Raw genomic sequence first — 10,714 nt, 5'->3', positions numbered from 1 at the left:
ATAGTTAATACATTTGAAACATTAGATTTGATGTTATTAAAAGAACCGAAATATAACTGCATAATATTTATATGCAATAAAACATAAGTCTTTACCACATCTGTGTTAAATTTATTATGAATTTTATCTTTAAAGGTGAGCACAACCACAAGAAGTTCTAGGAAACACAGGCAGAGGACTGAAAATGGACATCAATAAAAGAAATAGTAATTTAAACTAGAACTGCCACTATCTTGGCGTGAATACCCCCGCATACCACTTTGTCAGAATCAACAGTGGCCATTTAGAGCGCAAGGACAACCTCCCTGCCAAATCTGAGGTTACTAAGCCAGTGCATTGCTAAGTTATGTATTCTACATGCTTCAAATGTGAAAATGTCAAAATCAATACATTGCAGACAGGACATTCTTTAGCAATTGAGAAGAAAAGCTTTTTTTTTGTCAAGGTCCCTGTGACCTTGAACTTTGACCCAGTGACCTCAAAATCAATAGGGGTCACCTTATAGTCATGATCAACATCCATGCCAAATTTGAAGACTGTGGGTCAAAGGAATCTTAAGTTAATGGGTGGACAAACTTTTTGAAGTCAAAGTCCCTATGACCTTGACCTTTGATCCAGTGACCTCAAAATCAAAAGGGGTCATCAACTAATCATGACTAACCTCCATTCCAAATATGAAGACTGTGGGTCATAGGAATCTTAAGTTATTGGGCGGACAAGCTTTTTGAAGTCAAGGCCCCTGTGACCTTGACCTTTGACCTGGTGACCACAAAATCAATAGGGGTCATCTACTAATCATGACTAACCTCCATTCCAAATATGAAGACTGTGGGTCATAGGAATCTTAAGTTATAGGGCGGACAAGCTTTTTGAAGTAAAGGCCCCTGTGACCTTGACCTTTGACCTGGTGACCTCAAAGTCAATAGGGGTCATCTACTAATCACGACTAACCTCAATGCCAAATATGACGACTGTGGGTCAAAGGAATCTTAAGTTATTGGGCGGACAAGCTTTTTGAAGTCAAGGCCCCTGTGACCTTGACCTTTGACCTGGTGACCTCAAAATCAATAGGGGTCATCTACTAATCATGACTAACCTCCATGCCAAATATGACGACTGTGGGTCAAAGGAATCTTAAGTTATTGGGCGGACAAGCTTTTTGAAGTCAAGGCCCCTGTGACCTTGACCTTTGACCTAGTGACCTCAAAATCAATAGGGGTCATCTACTAATCATGACTAACCTCCATGCCAAATATGACGACTGTGGGTCAAAGGAATCTTTAGTTATTGGGCGGACAAGCTTTTTGAAGTCAAGGCCCCTGTGACCTTTGACCTAGTGACCTCAAAATCAATAGGGGTCATCTACTAATCATGACTAACCTCCATGCCAAATATGACGATGTAGGTCAAAGGAATCTTAAGTTATTGGGCGGACAAGCTTTTTGAAGTCAAGGCCCCTGTGACCTTGACCTTTGACCTAGTGATCTCAAAATCAATAGGGGTCATCTACTAATCATGACTAACCTCCATGCCAAATATGACGACTGTGGGTCAAAGGAATCTTAAGTTATTGGGCGGACAAGCTTTTTGAAGTCAAGGCCCCTGTGACCTTGACCTTTGACCTGGTGACCTCAAAGTCAATAGGGGTCATCTACTAATCATGACTAACCTCCATGCCAAATATGACGACTGTAGGTCAAAGGAATCTTAAGTTATTGGGCGGACAAGCTTTTTGAAGTCAAAGCCCCTGTGACCTTGACCTTTGACCTAGTGACCTCAAAATCAATAGGGGTCATCTACTTATCATGACTAATCTCCATGCGAAATATGACGACTGTAGGTCAAAGGAATCTTAAGTTATTGGGCGGACAAGCTTTTTGAAGTCAAGGCCCCTGTGACCTTGACCTTTGACCTAGTGACCTCAAAATCAATAGGGGTCATCTACTAATCATGACTAACCTCCATGCCAAATATGAAGACTAAGGGTCAAAGGAATCTTAAGTTATTGGGCGGACAAGAAAAAACCGACGGACGGCCGGACGGACGGACAGCCGGACGGACGGACGGACGGACGGACGGACAAGCTGATTCCAGTATACCCCCCTTACAACTTTGTTGTGCGGGGGTATAATAATCAGAAACACTTGAAACAAATTTAAGATTAAAACAGTTTCTCATTAACAGATTAAGAGCAAAATAATTGCTAAAATTTATAAGACAACCAGAACCTAGCTACCAAACCTGCAGCTAGAAAAAAAACTGTTTGTGCTATAGTGAATGTAGGATGTTCTATTCTGTATTTGGACTAAAGGATATGTATTAAATTTTGTGAAAGAAATATGTGATCATGTTAAACTAATAAAAATTCCACCCCAAACATTCCTGTGCTGAATTCTGTCAGAGAATTTTAAATTGTAAGAACATTCAGGGATGCTGGAATAAGGCTGGATTTTTTTCCATGTTATTCCATCAAGGCTGGACTATTTACCATGGTAAAAAGTCCAGCCTCTATGGTTGGCAGACACATGGAATACCCTGGAAAAAAATCCATACTTTTGTTCCAATACTCCATGTACATGGAAAAGCATGGAATAAAGTCCATGCTTTTCCATGGAAAACATGGAAAATATTCCATGCAGCATGGAAAATGTTCCATGTTTTTTCCCTGTTTTTCCAGCCCATTTTTTCTCAGCTTCAGGCTGGAAAAGGCTGGAAATTTTTGTTCCAATACTCCAGCCTCTTATTTTCCATGGAAATCCCTGGAAAAGCATGGACTTTTTACACCCGGGATATATAACAAAAATTTCAACATTTCTAACAATAAAATGATGTTATTGCCAATTTCCCAACCAACTATAAATTATATGATATGTAAAATGTATTTTAAGAAAAAATGTCTGTTCATTTTTAACAGTCTTCCTGTAATTGATAAGTGTTTACCACCATGTCTGTTACAGACAAGCTATCTGCTCCAATAATGCAGTTTTAATTGATTCTTAAATGAGTTCACTGTGACACCCATGTCTAGGTCATAATTCCTGATAACAAATGTTGACACAAATCTTGGCAATTATATATAAGAAGAACATTTTAAAAAATGGGTTGATAACTTGCAGCTTTCAGGCCTAAATTTTAGAAATATTGTATGTCATGATAAATAAGATCATTGGCAGCTGCAACACTTCTAAAGCCATTACCTTTAATTAAGGTGCCAGGGTTTGGGAAAATTGAAAGTGACAAGACAGTGCATCAGGTGGGCTTAACTTTCTGAGAATAATCAGTGCTTAAGAAGCGTTTAATTGTATTTACATTTTATGCTAAATCAGCAAGTTCTTTGGTTGTCATTAAGAGACATTTGTTATTCAGTACTTGGATCAGTAGCTTCCCTTTGTAAAATTTTGCCATTTGTTGTATTATAGTTAACTCCCTTTGAGAAATATTACACCATTTGTTATCATGTTGCTATGCTGTCCTGCATTTATAGCAAGTCCACAATATTTGATAAATGCATGTAAGTATAAGTTTTACAAATATAAGGTAAGTGAAAATGAAAGTTGATCGGTTATAATTTTAGACATCATAGACGGACACAATACACTTTTAGCTGAGAAAATTATAGATTAACAGCTTTTCTTTTATATGAGATTAGTAAAAAAAAATTCATCATTATGTTAGATCAAAAATACTACTACAGTGATGTTGTTTTTTTTTCAAAGCGTACTCAGCACAGACTTTATAGAGGCTTATGAAACACTTTGAATTACTAGATCTATTATAGATAGATAACAAAATAGTCAATATAAATTTATTTATTAAACTGCAGGTCCTAGAAATGATATAAGTATCAAAATCGGCTAACTTTACAATGCCTTTTTCAGACTAATTCTGCTAATTCTATTGAGACTATTATAATAATTGACAGAAATTATAGTGAATAATGAGTATGATCAAGACTTGAAATGGCAAATAAAAAAGTCTGATTTTGTTGGGTGGATGATCTTTTTTCATTGTACAGAAAAAATTATATCAAATATACTGCTTACAGAAACATGAACACTTTCTTTCAGAGACAAGTTGAGTTAGTTGTAATTAGGCAAGAATTACTTGTTATCATTCTAAAATTAATGTAGTTAGTGAGGATGTAATTGTTTGTAATACTGTGAAAAACACCTGCTCTTTCCTTAACTTTTAAATTACCTCCTTATTTGTTTGGGAAAAACTTCTTTCCCCTACAGTTAAAGCAGACTTGGATCTTAAGGCAGTAAAGTATTTAACATAACTTCTCTTCATTAGTGAATTTCTGTGACATATATTGTCTTAAATTCATCATAAAGTTACTAAATAAATGCAAGGTACCTAATTTGTGTAAGTTTATAGGCCATAAAATGTCTTTTTTATTGCTTTATTTCTGCATTTTGACATGAAAGATGAATCTCTGTCTGGCAGACTTTCTTAGCTACTAGATATTGTAAAGAATCTTCCTAGTATTTTTAGTTTTTTTAAAGATAAATTCATTTCTCTCTCTATAACTGACAGTAGTGCAACAATATGGTGATAATTACTGGTATCATTGCAATGCAGTGTCAGGCAATATGCCACCCTGGTACCGAATCCTCATACAGTGATATTTCCTTTATTATTTCTGTTTGTATGATAAAAATATACATTTACGTATTTCAACTTTTTCAAGCCTTTTAATGTGTAACATAAAAATTTTTTTTTATGAATTGCTGCTGCATGTTGTTTAATCTATAACAGCTAATACAGACTTAACCTTTACAAGGATTTGTTTTTGATGCTGGTTTTAAATCATTTGATATATAATGATTTAATTTATAAAGATATATTAGATTACTGACACTCATTCACAACACCTTTTACTTCCTTCATTAAAATTTTGCATGTCTGGTAAAGGGTTACTGCTGAAAAAAGAAACAAAAAAATAATGAGTAATCATTTCTAAAAGAACATTGCGTTATTATAAATGTAGTTAATGGCTGGTTGATTAACAGATCCCACAGTCTAGGTCACTTTGCCTTCTATACCAAGTGAATAGCAGACAAAATGCACCAAGGGAACCACTCCTGATGTGTGTTTTTACTGATTGCACAGCTAATTTAAATGATGGTTAGCTATTCCAATCAGTGTACTGGTTTCATAACCACAAAATAATTGTTTAATTAAATAACACAACCATCTGCACTCAAAAAACTGCCAAAACGTGTGTTAACCTGCAGTTTTCAGGTACAAATTTTCACAGATTTCCTGGCAATTACCACTTTGAACCTGACAGGTTTAACACACTTGCATCTATGGTTGCAGATATACTTGAACTGCAAGATGCTTTCAATTTAATAAATAAAAGTTAAAAAGAAAATTAAAAAAATAAATATTGATATGTAGTCTGCAAAATGAAATTGAAATAATTTTCATTTTTAAAATAAGAGAATTTTTTAATTATATTGTTTTGATTATTTTCACTAAATGATGATATATGTAAATCTGTTCGCTATAAAAACTCCTGATACAAGGAACTAGTTCGCTATATGCTTACAAGGAACTCAGGATATAAGGAACAAATTTTGAATGTCCCGATGAGTTTGTTATAAGCGGAGTTTACTGTATACAGTAAAGCAAATACACAAGTTTATTCTGGTTGTCCTGGAATAGAATACAGTATAGAAAATACAGAATTTTTTAATTATATTGTATATGTGTTTATTGTTCCAGGATAGTTTATAGTAAAGCTGAATAACAGGTATGTGTTAATTATCCTAGGATAGTATATAGTAAAGCATAATTACAGGTATGTGTTGACTATCCCAGGATAGTATATAGTAAAGCTTAATTACAGGTATGTGTTGACTATCCCAGGATAGTATATAGTAAAGCTTAATTACAGGTATGTGTTAATTATCCCAGGATAGTATATAGTAAAGCATAATTACAGGTATGTGTTGACTATCCCAGGATAGAATATAGTAAAGCTAAATTACAGGTATGTGTTAATTATCCCAGGGTAGTATATAGTAAAGCTTAATCACAGGTATGTGTTAATTATCCAAGGATAGAATAAAGTAAAGCTAAATTACAGGCATGAGTTAATTGTCTCAGGATAGTATAAAGTAAAGCTAAATTAAAAACAGGTATCTGTTAATTATCCCAGGATAGTATATAGTAAAGCTAAATCACAGGTATGTGCTAATTGTCCCATGATAGTATATAGTAACGCTAAATAACAGGTATATGTTAACTATCCGTGGATAGTATATAGTAAAGCTAAATTACAGGTATGTGCAAATTATCTTAGGATAGTATATAGTAAAGCTTAATAACAGGTATGTTTTAACTATCCCAGGATAGAATATAGTAAATATGTGTTAATTGTCCCAGGATAGTATATAGTTAAGCTTAATAACAGGTATGTGTTAACTATCCCAGGATAGTATATAGTAAGCTAAATTACAGGTATGTGTTAACTATCCCAGGATAGTATATAGTAAGCTAAATTACAGGTATGTGTTAATTATCCCAGGATAGTATATATTAAAGCTTAATTACAGGTATGTGTTAATTGTGTCAGGATAGTATATAGTAAAGCTAAATTACAGGTATGTGTTAATTAACCCAGGATAGAATAGTAAAGCTAAATTACAGGTATGTGTTAATTATCCCAGGATAGAATATAGTAAAGCTTAATTACAGGTATGTGTTTATTATCATAGGATAGAATATAGTAAAGCTAAATTACAGGTATGTGTTAATTATCCCAGGATAGAATATAGTAAAGCTAAATTACAGGTATGTGTTTATTATCACAGGATAGAATATAGTAAAGCTAAATTACAGGTATGTGTTAATTGTCCAAGGATTGAATATAGTAAAGCTAAATTACAGTTATATGTATATTGTCCCAGGATAGAATATACTTAAGCTAAATTACAGGTATGCGTTAACTATCCCAGAATAGTATATAGTAAAGCTTAATTACAGGTATGTGTTTACTATCCCAGGATAGTATACAGTTTTGTCAAATTCAGGAGTATGTTGGTTGTCCAATATAGCAAATAATACCAGGTTTATTCCCAGGGATAGTATATAGATTACCAAATTACCAAGTTTATTCTTGTTGTCCTGGAATATAATTGTAATGTAGTCTTAACACTACAGGATAGGTCATCTAGATTATTTCATATTGTATCTTGGTAAATTCGTGTTTTATTTGATATGAAGTACATTGACATAATGAACTTATTTCCTGAAGTTTTAGTTCTGCTACAAATCAAATGAATTGGCACAGCAATGTGCTATCATACTACTAGTAAATTGTCATTTGTACCAAGAAATGAACATTATCCTGGAATTGAGTTGTTGCCATCAATAACAAAAGTCAATAATGTCTAATAAGAAGTGTGATTGATGCGCAAAAATATATAAAATATATCTTATTAGTGGTCTTGAACCAGTCTGTTACATCTCCCGCAAGCTTGATTAATGTCAAGTGTCTTATTTCTGTAAACAGGAGCAGTCTAGACAAGGGAGTGCTTGATTATAAACTTTTTCTGCAACATAATCCACTGTTTGTTATTAATTAAGAGAAAATAGGATTATTCTGTAACTGTTGTTGTCATAAAGAAACATGGAATGTTAGAGGGTTGTTTGTTGTAGGGTTCTCATCTTCACAAGAACATTTTTTCCTACTCTTCTTTGTTTGATATTACTGAAAAAAAAGAGAAAATATGAAAATCCCTAAAGAAAGGCCAAAAGGTTCATGAGTCATATGTACTTGACTCAAATGAATAATATGTTATATTATAAATATTGTTCCTTTTATGATTCAAAGCTATGTTGTTAAAATATCAAAAACAGGTTTCATCATAAATCAAGCTGGAATAAATAAGTTGAGACCAGCTTATCCTATCATGTATGTCTTGCAAAGCTTTCAAACACTTGAATAAGAAAAAAAACAGATTCCCAAAAGAACGCACAAATTGGTAAACTTGAAAATGTTGCAGACTCAGTTTGAATAAGCCGGGTGGTGGTCAATAGTGGTAAGTGTAAGCTGCTGTACAAGCCTTCTCAACACCAGCATAAACAGAAATTAATATTCAAATAATTAACGGTGAAAGTTTGAATATAGAAACATTCACAGGTCTGCTGTTATCATGGAACCTTCGGTGTGATATGTTAAAAATAAAAATGAATTTTAGAGTGGATCTGAGATTATGAAGCCTGCATATCATGGTAGGGTTTGCAAAGACCCTGAAGGATCTTTTGATAGAGCTTACTGTAATTTTGTGACAGAATTAACTGTTAATGTCTGTTGTAGCATCATTTAAACAACCTTCTATAAATATACTTAAAGAGCCAATTGTATAATCAACAAATGAGCCGCGTCATGACAAAACCAACATAGTGTGTTTGCGACCAGCATGGATCCAGACCAGCTTGCTTATCCGCGCAGTCTGATCAGGATCCATGCTGTTCGCTATCAGTTTCTCTACTTGCTATAGGGTTTGTAAGCAAACAGCATGGATCCTGATCAGACTGCGCGGATGCGCAGGCTGGTCTGAATCCATGCTGGTCGCAAACGCATTATGTTGGTTTTGTCATGACGCGGCTCAAATTATTCTTGAAGTCTACATGACTGAATTACAGTTTGATTGATTATCAATTAATGGTTTAAGACATCAAGATGCTTAATTGCTGCTTCAGTTGTAATTATTGGTAATTTGAAACTTGTTACTGGCTAATTATATGGTCCTGCTTTTGTTCAAGTGTTTTCAGATACTTCAGGTCAAGGGTTTAATATGTCTACTTCACATCAACAGTTACTGACAGTTTATTATTTATTCATGTCTGACATTAATAATTTTATTTTGATAAAACCTTTACTTACCTGTGTTTGTGCAATGAACTTGCAATGCACTGATTTTTTTACCTCATGCTAGACAAAAGGATGTTAAAGTCAAAATACTAATATCAGAGCCTTAGAAAGTATGGCCAGACTGTGCAGAACTATGGTAACTATAATGCTTTCTCACTCCCTGTTTTGATTTCTCCCTGTTATGATTTCTCCATGTTTTGATTTCTCCATGTTTTCATTTCTCACTGTTTTGATTTCTCCCTGTTATGATTTCTCCATGTTTTGATTTCTCAATGTTTTGATTTCTCACTGTTTTGATTTCTCACTGTTTGATTTCTCACTGTTTTTATTTCTCCCTGTTTTGATTTCTCCCTTTTTTGATTTCTCACTGTTTGATTTCTTCCTGTTTTGATTTCTCACTGTTTTGATTTTTGTCTGTTTTGATTTCTCACTGTTTTGATTTCTTACTGATTTGAGTTTTCACTGTACTGATTTCTCCCTGTTTTGATTTCTCCCTATTTTGATTTCTCCCTGTTATAATTTCTTCATGTTTTGATTTCTCAATGTTTTGATTTCTCCCTGTTTTGATTTCTCACTGTTTTGATTTTTCACTCTCCTTGAAACCTGGAAAGTGGTCATATGACTTTTTTTGGTGTTACTTAAAATCCAACCAAAATTTACTTTGTTAATAATGCTTATTAAAACAGAAATACCCAAGCATGTTGTTTCTCTGACTAAATTATCTTGTTTCATCTCCATGGCAACTTCATAGTCCCCATGTGTCCTGCACTATATTAGGGCAATTATGTGATGACATGCTCATCAAACAGTGCATTATCACCACAATGAGACTAATAAAATTGGTATGTCTTTGGGCATGATATCTTGTTTTCTGGCTAGATTTAGCTAATATAATATGTACAGTAATATTCTGTGTTCTCCCCCAGGTGAGTTCTATTTTCATCCAGATAAGTTAATATGTTGTAAATTATACCAGACAGTTTTAACCACCTGTTGTCTCAGGTTATTCAATTTGAATAGAAATTGTATTCACTCTATGTCAAACATTTACAAATATTTTTTACATTTTATTTATATAATATGAAAGAAGTATTAACAGAGTTATCAAGGGTTTCCTGAGTAAAAGCGAGAGAAGAGGCACCAAGGAGCAGCTGCCTTTGGTCTGGGTTCTATGGTCTGTGCCCCCAGATTGTTGGCCAGTATCTTGTACATGAATAAATTCCAGCTTCTGTCCAATAGATAGTTGACAAAATTAATAAACCGTACATAAGATATTTAATTACAGTACAGGACAAAAGATACCAGAACATTTGGCTTGCTGCAAATTTTCCTTCTGAAATACAGTTGAAATTTGCAAGGTGAAGCTGTGATGTTTTAAAGGTAAATTTATTCAGAACAGGGCTGCATATTATGTTTTTGTTGTCAAGTGCAAAAAGTTTCCAGAATTTTCCTTAGTAAGCCAATCGTTGAAAAGAATTAGCAAAATTTTGGTTAATTTTAACTATAAATAGAAATTTGCACAAAAATACCATCCACAACAGTCTTTTTGATTGTGGATTAGGCAACCCTGGTTTCCATTCCCAAAGGTGTAGGTCATTTTTGTTGTGATTGATCATGAAATCCTTTCTTTCGTCATTTCAAAGGTTATCATGCAGTTCCTTGCAAAAGTGAAGGCAACAAGTACTTGCAGGGATTTTTTCCAGGATTTTGGGAAAATGAGCCATACTTATGGAATTGGGAATTTCAGCAGAGTTTTGTTAAAAATTGGGAAAAAATGCATGACTGAAATTTTACAGTGATTAAATGGATACAAACAATTACTGTCTA

General features: G+C 33.8%; 1 long non-coding RNA gene across 1 annotated transcript; it reads right to left on the bottom strand.

Annotated features, from left to right (window-relative positions):
• Positions 1-209: 209 nt before the first annotated feature.
• Positions 210-2,141, bottom strand: LOC132729385 (uncharacterized). Its single transcript, XR_009625614.1, has 2 exons — positions 1,670-2,141; positions 210-1,380 (listed from the first exon to the last, which is right to left on the bottom strand). It is a non-coding gene; the product is annotated as an uncharacterized LOC132729385 (long non-coding RNA).
• Positions 2,142-10,714: the final 8,573 nt, after the last annotated feature.

Source organism: Ruditapes philippinarum, unplaced genomic scaffold (assembly GCF_026571515.1).
Source record: "Ruditapes philippinarum isolate M1 unplaced genomic scaffold, ASM2657151v2 ctg4935_1_1_1_1, whole genome shotgun sequence".
Lineage (NCBI taxonomy): Eukaryota > Metazoa > Mollusca > Bivalvia > Venerida > Veneridae > Ruditapes > Ruditapes philippinarum.
The sequence above is the reverse complement of the archived record's forward strand: the minus strand, read 5'-3'. Positions and strand labels throughout refer to the sequence as shown.